The following is a 13,011-nucleotide window of genomic DNA, read 5'->3' as shown; positions in this document are numbered from 1 at the left end:
CTGACAAAGACCAGATGCAACGACCCACAAGTTGCAACGCGAGAAGTATCAAGAAAGAAAAGGACGTAATTAGGAAGACACGATTCCTACAAGGCAGAAGCGTTGAGAGAAAGGAAAGGACAGCAAAACCAACAGAAGCTCCTCGTATCGGAAGTGGGCCATAAATCTGCCCGCTAAGCGGAACCCTGCTGGGACAGGACAGGGAACCACACAGTGGCAAAACCCAGCAGTGACACGACAGGACACCAGGACACCAAACGCCATAAGGGACCGCTGCAGGGACTGACAAGCAAACACTGGACTTTCACCGCTCGTAAGCTCCAGGACGCCCCAACTCAGCAGAGCGAGCAAAGAATGGCCCAACAAGAAGACAGCTTGGGCAAGCCACCAGTGGCAAAAAATATGTGTAAAAGTCACACTACTGCTATTAAACAGCACGCTGATGCACAAAACTGAAGAAAACTTCCACAAAGTAAAAATGACATGCCCAAACAATTTATCAAACTGTTACTAAGAGGAGAACTTCAAAGCGACTAGTTATCAACAAATATTTCCATATCCTGCCCAGAGAAGAACCAAGAAGCAAGTAAGAAGCAGAGAAAAAGCAGGAAGAACAGAAGTTGAAGATTCGCAAGATTGAGACCAAGAAAGAAGATGGGTGAAGAATAGACGACATACCTTCCCAAATCCCTATCCTATTGTAAACTAGTCATCTGCGAAGTATTACAACGAAAAAAGACTGCTTTCAGCAACGATGACTTTCACGCATACAAAGCCAGTAAACCACGACATTCTGCACTCACAGCTCCATTCCATCATGGGACATCTACAACAGCAACACACACTTGCAAAGCCAACATGGAACGACGAACAAAGCTGTACATCAAATACTTGCCCACATCCATATCGCTCAAGTCCATCACCTTCGTGCAAACAAACATTCGCCAACCTCATGCTTAAACATTCATAGGATTGTGCGAATGTGTGAAATCAAATTATGTGTTGTTGGAATTGTGCAAAAGAAATGTGTGAAAAACTAAATAAGTTAAGCACACCAGACAGCTAATAAACGACAAAATAACTGTCATTGACTATGGACTTAAGTAAAAAATAGACTATCGATAAAAGTAAATCATTAGTTCTGAAATGTACAGTATATAAAGAACAAAAGTAAGGCATAATAAACACTAAAACTATATGCCACTTATTTTCTCCTCATAAAAATAAAAGAATAACTATATTTTACTTATTTTCTCCTCATAAAAACAAATAATAACAATTTATCATGTTGGATGTTTTCCTTTTCTTTCAACATTTGTACCATTTCTTAGGATAATACCTCAATACTTGTGTATGTATATTTCTCTGTCAAAGCAATTCTTGGAAATAATTCTTATTTGTTAGTGTAACAATATTGAAATGAGTGGTTAGAAACAAAAACATTTTATTGTACATGATAATTAGAAAATGTGTTAGGAATAGATTTTACTTAATTACTACATTTATAAAAACAATATTTCTAAGAAAATCGATGTGAAAGACTCCTCATTTTCGATAACAAACTTCTTAAAAAAACATACTTCACAATTAAATAAAGGAAGAAAATAAATAAAAAATAATAATTATAATAGAATAAAAATATTCTTCCCTTGTCAATATAAACATACTTTTGATAATAATATAGAAGAATATAAAAATATAAATTAGTAATACAAACTAGCATAGAACAGAATAATGTGGCTGAACAGTAGGAAACAAAATTTAGATAACGGAATAATTTTTGACTAAATTAGACAACGATTCAATAATTGCTGTTTGTTCTAAGTCGTGTCTCCCTACCACTTTCGTGCAATGACGCTCTGAGTGTGTTTTTTAGGGAATTGACTAGTTTGAACCTGGGACCTGTTGCTGGTAAGGAGACGTAAGACCACACATGACATGTAGAGTTCAGAAGAGTTCAGTGAGACTAGCGATGATATAACCAAATACTTAATGATTTCAGCGTCAGCTCCACTGCACTCCCTGTAAAAGAATCTTAATACTAACTGATTTTAGTGGGAGGGGTTCAAGGCTTTCCTATTTTTAGTTAGCTGGTAAAATAACGTCGAAAAATCAGTCAAGTTTACCATTGGAAATTTTATTCTACTCACAAAACATTGTTTATAAATTGCACTATTGATAAAAGGAAATATTTTAATACCGGATGATAACAACCAACTGCGTTCAACAAAAATGTGAACGAGTATTCCCTGAATGGGTTTACAAGTTCTACAATGGATCGAAGGATGACCTATGCCATATCACATCTATAATCTAGTTTTAAATTAAGTTTCACAAAAGAGAAAGCTATCAAAATGGTCTACAGTGACCCTCAACTATCTTTAATTACTTATCTAACTTGTCGTAAATTACAGTGGCTGATGTGGCTTCTCAATAATTATATAACAAGAAAAATCATCACGTTTCAGATTTTAACTTACGTAGCAAATGTGAATACCATGAGCTTCAATTGATGATCGACACTAGTATTACGTAAAAAGGGGATGTAACAGATGAGACTTCTGCAGTTCTGAGTGAAGCCTTATGCACTCAAAAACGTGGCATCGCGTGCGTTCATTACCTTGTCGGTGTTGGTCAGGGGGCGGCGGACGGCACAATTTACCGAAGTTGATTTTAAAAAAAAACTATCTGGCTGTGTTTTCATCTGACCAATCAGATTCTCAATGTTAACCTTAAGCTCCGCCTACAAAAATTCTGTCCATCCATACTTTTCGTGGTGGGGCATTGTTTTTAAAGTTTACAACGTAACAGAGACGCGAAAAAGTCTCACGCTAAAACTTGCGACTAGTGTGGCCCTTTTAGTGTTATCGTAAGATCTATACTGTTCTTCTGGAGGGCTCTAGCTTTTAACATGGGCTGGGGGGTGGTCCTGTCGGTTAGCTGGCTACGTGGGTGTCCATCCCTTATCGTAGGGCCTTTTAGCTTAACACGGTTCTGCTCTCGGCTTCTGTTCTCGTTTCTCCCATCGGAACTGCGTCTGTCTCACGGTGGGAAGGTATGACATGCATTTAGGCATTCTTGTGTTAGTCTGTGGTATTCCATTTGCTCACTCGTTACTCATATTACCTTACAAAGGTTCTACAAAACTCCAACAAATCAGTAACAAAGTCACACAAATGAGTTTAAAAAGAACACTTATCTTTGTGACTTATTGAATGGTTAAGTCAGCCACAGTGCATGTAGTACCGTATAACACATGAAAGGTCCTCAATGGCAAAGTGTAAAAAATCGTAGGTAAACTTCACAGTACATAGCAAATGCAATTTATAACAACCATCAGTTCACTGCTAAGAGTTCACCAAACGACGTTCCTTGTCTAAGTCAGCACTGGACGACGATCTATAACCAAGTGGTTGAGAGTTGCTCTTCTATTTTCCGAGTAGACCTCTCTGGATTTGGATTGCTTGGGGGAAGAAACCAAACTGCGAGGTCATCGGTCTCGGGAAGGACGGGGAAGGAAGTCAGCCGTGCCCTTTCAATGGAACCATCCCGGCATTTGCCTGGAGCGATTTAGGGAAATCACGGAAAACCTAAATCAGGATGGCCGGACGCTGGATTGAACCGTCGTCCTCCCGAATGCGAGTCCAGTGTGCTAACCACAGTAGGCCTCTCTCCGTAGCCATCCGGTCATTGGCGGATTGTACATGGTCGGTAATTGCCCAATGTGAAGTCGATATCTTCATGCTCATCGCCGTCCGTGGCGCTGGTGGAACTCGCACAGTTGGCGAGTCTCTATGATAGCACCGGTACCAGCTCGCATTGTAACTAGGCTGTTCATGTGTTTGTATGTTGGCAGCGCTATGATTTAATAACTCTGGCAGCGCTGTGCGCACTCTGTAAGATACTTTCTGGCTGGTTGGACTAGCAGTTGGAGGTGAACAGCCAGCAGTGATGGAAGCTGGATGTGAGTAGTTAGCATTGATGGAGGTTAGAGGTTTGAAGTGTTAGCGCGAGAGGACGATCTGGACGTGTGTCCTCATGGAAATGTAATTTGTCGATGATTATATAATTTTTGGAAATGGACGTCACGGACGATTATATATTTTTTTAACTGGATGTCACATTATTAAGGTAAATATACATTGTTTGCTTTGCAAAAAACTCTTTCCTTTGCTAACCACATGCCTATCAGTAGTTAGAGCCTTCAGTAGTATCTTTTATTCAGCTGACAGTATTGGTGCTTGTGGCATTACTGTAGTTTGGGTAATGAAGATTTTTGTGAGGTTAGTGACATACGTAATGTGTAGGTTATTGATAGGGTTTCTTCTAATTCAGGGCCATTCTCTTGTATTAATTATTTGAAGTCATGTTATCATATTTGACCACTCAGATTGCATTTCGCTAGGATATTGTGGGTCATTAATGAATAGAATAGAATTTGTTTGAGCTGTATTAGTCAGGGCAAATTATGTAGGTCAGAAATGGAACGATAAAGACAAGCAAAGAGACATATAGTCAAAGCATTCAGCAGTTTAAGTAAAATCATATTTAGAACTTTCACCCTCACAGTTACTCCAGTAAAATTTTTATTAAGAAGTTTCACCTCTCGACCCTTCGCCGAAGATATCTCACTCGAATCTTCTGATTTTCTTGTAGTTTGAATAATTAGTGCATGATTAAAAATTAGTTATTGTTTACTGCTAGCGCGTAATTGTATAGAGAATTTCTTTTGTAGTTGTAGTTTCTCATTGTTGTACTGTATTGAAATGAGCAAAGCAGTTGTGGCATGCATGTGGATTTGTTCCAAGTATCTCGCGGTCTCCTTTGCAGTTAATTAGATATTGATTATTTTTAGTGTTATTTTAATGTGTCTTCTTATTTTTACTTTTCAAATTGAGTTTTTTCTGTGATATTGTGAGAAACAGTGTGATAATCATGGCGTGTGGAAAACATAACACTAGGCTGCAAAGCATCTTGAGAAATGACAGTGACAACGAGCACAGCTCGTTAGCACCACCCCGTAATGAAGTTACAAATATTCAAAACAATAATTTGGTAGCCGTGCATTTGGAAATGGAACAGGTAGTAAATAATGGAGTAGATAGTGAAACAATTAGTGAACAGGGAAGTATTGGCTATTGATCGGTCGGTAACAGTTCGCCTCAGGAATGCAAAATAACAGAACCCAATCTTCCAAATACCGTTGATTCAGGTTTTGCGTCATCATCCTTTCCTCAATTAAGTCAAGACTCACTATCTACTTCTCAAAATACACTCCTGGAAATTGAAATAAGAACACCGTGAATTCATTGTCCCAGGAAGGGGAAACTTTATTGACACATTCCTGGGGTCAGATACATCACATGATCACACTGACAGAACCACAGGCACACAGACACAGGCAACAGAGCATGCACAATGTCGGCACTAGTACAGTGTATATCCACCTTTCGCAGCAATGCAGGCTGCTATTCTCCCATGGAGACGATCGTAGAGATGCTGGATGTAGTCCTGTGGAACGGCTTGCCATGCCATTTCCACCTGGCGCCTCAGTTGGACCAGCGTTCGTGCTGGACGTGCAGACCGCGTGAGACGACGCTTCATCCAGTCCCAAACATGCTCAATGGGGGACAGATCCGGAGATCTTGCTGGCCAGGGTAGTTGACTTACACCTTCTAGAGCACGTTGGGTGGCACGGGATACATGCGGACGTGCATTGTCCTGTTGGAACAGCAAGTTCCCTTGCCGGTCTAGGAATGGTAGAACGATGGGTTCGATGACGGTTTGGATGTACCGTGCACTATTCAGTGTCCCCTCGACGATCACCAGTGGTGTACGGCCAGTGTAGGAGATCGCTCCCCACACCGTGATGCCGGGTGTTGGCCCTGTGTGCCTCGGTCGTATGCAGTCCTGATTGTGGCGCTCACCAGCACGGCGCCAAACACGCATACGACCATCATTGGTACCAAGGCAGAAGCGACTCTCATCGCTGAAGACGACACGTCTCCATTCGTCCCTCCATTCACGCCTGTCGCGACACCACTGGAGGCGGGCTGCACGATGTTGGGGCGTGAGCGGAAGACGGCCTAACGGTGTGCGGGACAGTAGCCCAGCTTCATGGAGACGGTTGCGAATGGTCCTCGCCGATACCCCAGGAGCAACAGTGTCCCTAATTTGCTGGGAAGTGGCGGTGCGGTCCCCTACGGCACTGCGTAGGATCCTACGGTCTTGGCGTGCATCCGTGCGTCGCTGCGGTCCGGTCCCAGGTCGACGGGCACGTGCACCTTCCGCCGACCACTGGCGACAACATCGATGTACTATGGAGACCTCACGCCCCACGTGTTGAGCAATTCGGCGGTACGTCCACCCGGCCTCCCGCATGCCCACTATACGCCCTCGCTCAAAGTCCGTTAACTGCACATACGGTTCACGTCCACACTGTCGCGGCATATTACCAGTGTTAAAGACTGCGATGGAGCTCCGTATGCCACGGCAAACTGGCTGACACTGACGGCGGCGGTGCACAAATGCTGCGCAGCTAGCGCCATTCGACGGCCATCACCGCGGTTCCTGGTGTGTCCGCTGTGCCGTGCGTGTGATCATTGCTTGTACAGCCCTCTCGCAGTGTCCGGAACAAGTATGGTGGGTCTGACACACCGGTGTCAATGTGTTCTTTTTTCCATTTCCAGGAGTGCATATTGTTATTACAATTTATGCAACAAATGGGACAAAAGCTTCAAACGTTAGACACAATGGAACTAATATAGCAACAAATGAAACAAACACAGCAAAAGAACACACCAACAGCTTCAAAAATTAGACACAACGCTTGAACAAACACGTGAATATTTACACTATTTAAAATAGAATAGAAATATCAAAAGATTTCTGAAGATGAAAAAACACAAATTTGTGAGCATTTTCAGCGTATTTTGTCGCATCATGAAAACGCATTACAGAATCATGAAGCAGCCATAAAAGAACTGCAGATCATTGTGCAGCAAAATCACGACACCTTGCAAGCTGACATTGACACTGTTCATATACCGATACGGTCGCGCAACTTGTACAAAATCAGGAAAACTTAAAGGGCACAGTAGATACTCTAAAACGTGGTTCAGAAAAACTCACGGAGGAAATCAGCACATTATTGGAAAAAGTAGTCGAACTTTCGGGACAGCTAATCAATTTATCTGATGATGATCTGAATGACACAAGACCAGTAGCCTTTACTGATAGAGAGGAGTACGAAGAAATTAGGAAATTTAAACAATATCAGAAACAAATTAATACGCAACACAAAAGAGAAATGCGGGAAGTACAAGATCAGTTGGCACATGTAATACAAGAACTACATATCAGAGGATACTCGCGTTCCGGCAGGGGAAGACGGATTTAGAAACACGGAAGAGCCACAAAGTAATAACATTGGGTATTTCGAAGATCTTGAAAGGAGTCAGCAAGGTGCAGCGATCCTTGAGAAGGAACCGCCGACACGACTTAAGAATAACTGATTTGTAATTCGGCGTCACGATGATTTTCACTATAAGCTCTTCATCACAATGCATAAATTCAGAACATTCAAGAATTCTAGTAATGATATACATCCACAGGCTTGGCTTCATCAATTTTCTTATTTCTTTCCTCGTAACTGGTTATTAGAGCAAAACAAAAAAATCTAACAAAAAGATTACATCACATCACATTTCTCCTATAAAAACGTTTATTGAGAAACAATTTGCGTTCTGACTTAGTCTTTGCCAGTAAATTTTTCACTTCACGTTACTATTACGCTTCGTTACATTTAGAAACTGTTAACATACAGCGATGTTTTTAAGTCAAAATGGTTCAAATGGCTCTGAGCACTATGGGACTTAACATCTGAGGTCATCAGTTCCCTAGGCTTAGAACTACTTAAACCTAACTAACCTAAGGACATCATACACATCCATTTCCGAGGCAGGATTCGAACCTGCGATTGTAGCAGCAGCGCAGTTCCCGACTGAAGCTCCTAGAACCGCTCGGCCACAGGGCCGGTTTTTGAAGTCAACTATCCAGTCAACAACCTATGGAATTTATTAAAACAGAAATTTACCAGTATTATTTTATAGGGAACAGACGACACAGTCTTATTGTGTGTACATTTTGCTTGTTAGTTGCACAATTACGTAACGACTATAAGGCTTACATACTTGGATCATATACCGATAATGAGGTATTATTGCAACATTTTGGTGTACTTGAAAAGACATTTTTTAATTAAAATACTTTCTGAGAGGTCACAAATGATACAGTATTTGGTTTATTTGACAACTACACGATTACAGTACGACGCTACTTAGGACTGACACAATTTTCATTATTACTTTAAAGTGTATCTGTTTATCTCTGTACAGATTTCTGTGTTCTTTTGGAAAGTAAAACATGTTTTGGTAACGACGTTTGCGGCATAGCTACAATGAGGCAGGTATTTTTCGTAACACAACAATACATTACAGTACAGTACTTTCACGGTCATGGCCATGCTCGTAATAGCTACGACATTTGTATGCATAGCTCTTTATTTTTGTATATGAGAAAGGTAAGAACACTTATTTTTGGAGAACTTTTCAAATGAACGACGATAACTACAACACTTGGTACATTTTTATCGTTAAGCAATGACAGAAATTACCTTACAGCAAGAAGCATAGTTTAGCACTACATGACACGCATTTGAGTGATTACCTTTTGTACTTGGAACATTTTTAGAAATATTTTTGAATTACAATGATATAGAGAAGGTTTGCGGCGATACATTTCATTCTGCAGGTTAATGTGCAACATCTGAGGGTATAATTACATCAGTCCTCATGGGGGTACACGTACTTTGTGTACTATGCGTGTGGCAAGCGCAAGGAGCCCTAGCTAATATGTATGGTATTTGCTTATACAATTTTACGTATCGGTGCCATATTTCTCTAACACAGACTTACACAGCTATCTAGTCATTTTAATGATAGAAACGAACATTTACTATGTCAGTGACACATGCCTATGTAATTACACAGTTCAATTACTTCACATTTATGAAATCGTGCTTTGTCTGTATTTTGTACACTGTTCATATATTTTCGGAACAATTGTGATACTATGAGAGATTTGAGTGATGTATTTTGTATGGGATCATGATTTTTGAAGTAAGTTTGAGGTTGATGACACTACTGAAACAAGCAGATAATTTTTTTAGAGGTTTTGAGATTATTGAAAGACGCTACGACGATTTTGAGATTTTATTGATGTGTTATGATGATGTTATTACCATAATGATGTGTATTATGATGTTGAGTTATGAGATGATACTATATGAGGAATTGGATTATGCTACATATTTGTTATGATGAAATATTGAAGAAGTGTCGATGAATATGTATATATGGGTAAGGAATAATGAGTAGTGGTTAGGGTCTCTGGTTTGTGGAAAAAATGTTGGAAACCAAGAATCATATTTTAAGAGTTATGAAAGATAAATATATATGTGTGAATGTGAGGGCCACAATGCCGACGAAAACTTTTGGACACTGTTATTCATTCCTATACACTTCGTTCCTATACACTTCCAAAGTAAATTTTCAACATGTGAAATTTTTTATTTGTATGAAACTGTCATTGTAGCTCAAACTGATGTCCTGAATATTTTGGTAAAGAGTACATGTTACCTTGACGTTTGGCTCTGCTATGCCCAGGTGCGCGACAGCCACTTTGGAAAATACCTGTTGTTGAGTGAACTTCCAGGTTTACTAGTGCCGCTTAAGCTGCTTTGAAGTTTACTGCACTTCCACAAGTGCTCGCACAGCTGTAGAAAAGAGGCTGTTGACGTAGTTATTGACATTTCTTTGCAGAACGCACCACAAACACGATACACTATTCCTTGGAAACATATTATTACACTTTGGAGCTCGTACTTTGTGCTACTTACTGAAATGCTTATGAATTGATGAAAAATATTTTTATATCTACACACCTGATTATGACAAGTGTCTGTCTACGAGAATTGAGAGAATTTTCACTGACTTATGAAATGCCATATGGCTTTTGAATGAAGTTTTCATGCTTTGCTTTGTACATATTTGCCTATTGATTTGATATCCGGGTCCTAGCTACAGTGTAGTATTGGTTTTATAAAATAAAAAAATTTTAAACATATGCTGATGTAAATACTTACTGTTAACAGATCCATTAAATAATAATTTAAAATCCACATTCTTAAAAAAAAAAAGAAAGTACAATAACAAGGCAAAGGGACTGGTAACAGGAATTGCATACATAATTTTTTTTCAAGGACTTGGTAATGTTTTTGGTAGAATAAGTTGTTGTGCTGCGCCACTTTAAGTGGTAAGATGTTACATAGACATTAAGATGTGAATAGACATTTCCCTTATCTGCATTTCTGTCTTCACTGTAATATTTTTCTCCTTGTGCTATGTCATGTTTAGGTATAAATCATTGCATTTGCTGCTGCTATTTGTCAGGCATTGTCCTACTGAATTTTACTTGGTATTACTCTGATAAGCCAGTGTTACCACTGAGTTACTTTTCTTGTTTGCTGCATATTGCCTTACATTAGTTGTAACGCTGAATTTTCTTTACTACTTTAAATATGCTGCTGCTTGCTTTGCCAATTTGCATTTTTGTCATTGCTATTTGTCTTAACTGTTTTGTGCTGCTGCATTGCTTCGTTCTCTAGTTTATGAATGTGAGCTCAGTAGATTTAAGTTAGTTTAAGAGGGGGTATGCTATATAAGGAAATGAGTTTTGATGAGTTGGGAAGAAATGCATTGTGAAACTATAAGAAAAAAGTTTGGCCAAAGAGTATTGTATAATGAGGAACAATGATTTTGTTATGTAGGATTTTCCTGGAAACAAATGATGGGGCAAGAAAGATATGAAAGTATAAATACAGATAAATAGGATTTTTTGTTTTTTGTGGTAACAAATGTTGAAATAAGAAGAAAGATCTGTGGGAAAACGAGGTTTTGATTGGAAATGAAGTACCACAAGTACTGCAGTAGCAAATGTTACACTGAAAACAGACCTGTCCTTTCCTTTTGTGTTATTCCGCTGTGTATTTGTGTACCCTTGTGTGTCTGTGTTATTCCTGTCTGTGTGTTTACCTAATACGATAAATTTGGTGGAATTTTTTTCTTCTAATATTAAGCTGCATTCTCTATGATGAGGGATACTGTTATCCTCAAATCTAATCTGGTTTTGTAACATATTCTTTAGTTTGGGAAGATGTTTGGAGATTATTTATTCTGCTATTCTGTTATGTTTTCTTTAATGCTCATGTGTCAACTTAATGTCTCAAAGGTTATTCTCATTCTTCATTTATTTACTTATGTCACAGTTACTGTAATACTCATGTATACGCTTACTTCTATTCTTTTGTAAAGCCTGTATTCCTGCAATGTTATCTGTATTATCATTTTTTTCTTTACATTTTTAATTGTACTCTTATGCTGTAAAATTGTAAGTTGTATAGACACTAGTTATTCAAGTAAATAGTAGGGATTCATTTTACTGCACATTTTTGTTGGTCATACAATATGTCTAAAATGTCAGAGGTTATATGACTGTGTTAGTGCTTTCACGTGTGTTGATAATTCAGCAAGGGACGGGTTAACAGCACTGCTGTCGCTAAGGATATTGAAAAAAAATAGTGAGTGCACAAGTGGTGGTTTATGGCTTGCTATATTATTTGAAAGACTGTTCAGTTGCGATTGTGCACCTGCACAGTAGCAACGGATGGCTGCTGGCCTTCTCTACAACGACTGCAGTGGGTCTGCACCTTTGGTGGCCCATTACTAACATAATTTCTACAAGGCATACTGTGGGTCTGCTTTGTGGAGGCCTACCTACCAATATTCTTCAAGACTTCGACTGACTCTGCTGTGGGTATGGCCTGTTGTGGCCCAGTAGAAATCTTCATGTCTTCATGTTAAGAGTCAGCACTGTGTTCCCGTTGGGAGGACAACACTACCTCTTCAAGACTGCATGGAGATCTACTACTGGGCATTTCCTTTTACTGCTCAGACTGTGTGCATAAAACTGTCATAGACCACTCTTTGATGAATGATTAGGACTGTATTTAGGGACTGTGAAGAAAATGTTTGCTTTATTGGCCAACAGTAAATTACTAATTGTGTGCATCTGATCTATTTGATATTGTTGATATGAAAATTTTTTTAACAAATTAGTCTTGCCCACTGCCCAAACTATTCTCTAAAATTTTTTGAGGGAGCAGGGGGACTAAGTAAGTAGGCTGGTTATGTGTTTGTATGTTGGCAGCGCTATGTAGCGCTCTGCATTAATAACTCTGACAGCACTGTGCGCACTCTTTAAGAGACTCTGTGGCTGGTTGGACCAGCAGTTGGAGGCGAACAGCCAGCAGTGATGAGTAGTTAGCATTGATGGCGGTTAGGGGTTTGAAGTGTTAGCGCGAGCGGGCAATTTGGATGTTTGTCGATGATTATATAAATTTTGGAAAAGGGTGTCACGGACGATTATATATTTTTTTGAATTGGATGTCACATTATTAAGGTAAAAATACGTTGTTTGCTTTGCAACAAAATCTTTCCTTTGCTAACCACATGCCTATCAGTAGTTAGAGCCTTCAGTAGTAAGAATCTTTTATTTAACTGGCATGACTGGTGCTTGCAGCGTTGCTGAAGTTCGGGTAATGAGGATTATTGTGAGGTAAGTGTCTTACGTAATGTGTAGGTTATTGTTAGGATTTCTTCTAATTCAGGGCCATTCTTTTGTATCAATTATTTAAAGTCAGGTTATCATTTTTGAGCAGTCAGATTGCATTTCGCTAGGATATTGTGGTTCATTAATGAATAGAATAGAATTTGTTTGAGCTGTATCAGTCAGGGCAAATTCTGTAGGCCAGAAATGGAACGATAAACATAAGCAAAGAGACAATATAGTCAAAGCATACAGCACTTTAAGTAAAATCATATTTAGAAGTTT

Source organism: Schistocerca cancellata, chromosome 10 (genome assembly GCF_023864275.1).
Source record: "Schistocerca cancellata isolate TAMUIC-IGC-003103 chromosome 10, iqSchCanc2.1, whole genome shotgun sequence".
Classification (NCBI taxonomy): Eukaryota; Metazoa; Arthropoda; class Insecta; order Orthoptera; family Acrididae; genus Schistocerca; species Schistocerca cancellata.
The sequence above is the reverse complement of the archived record's forward strand: the minus strand, read 5'-3'. Positions refer to the sequence as shown.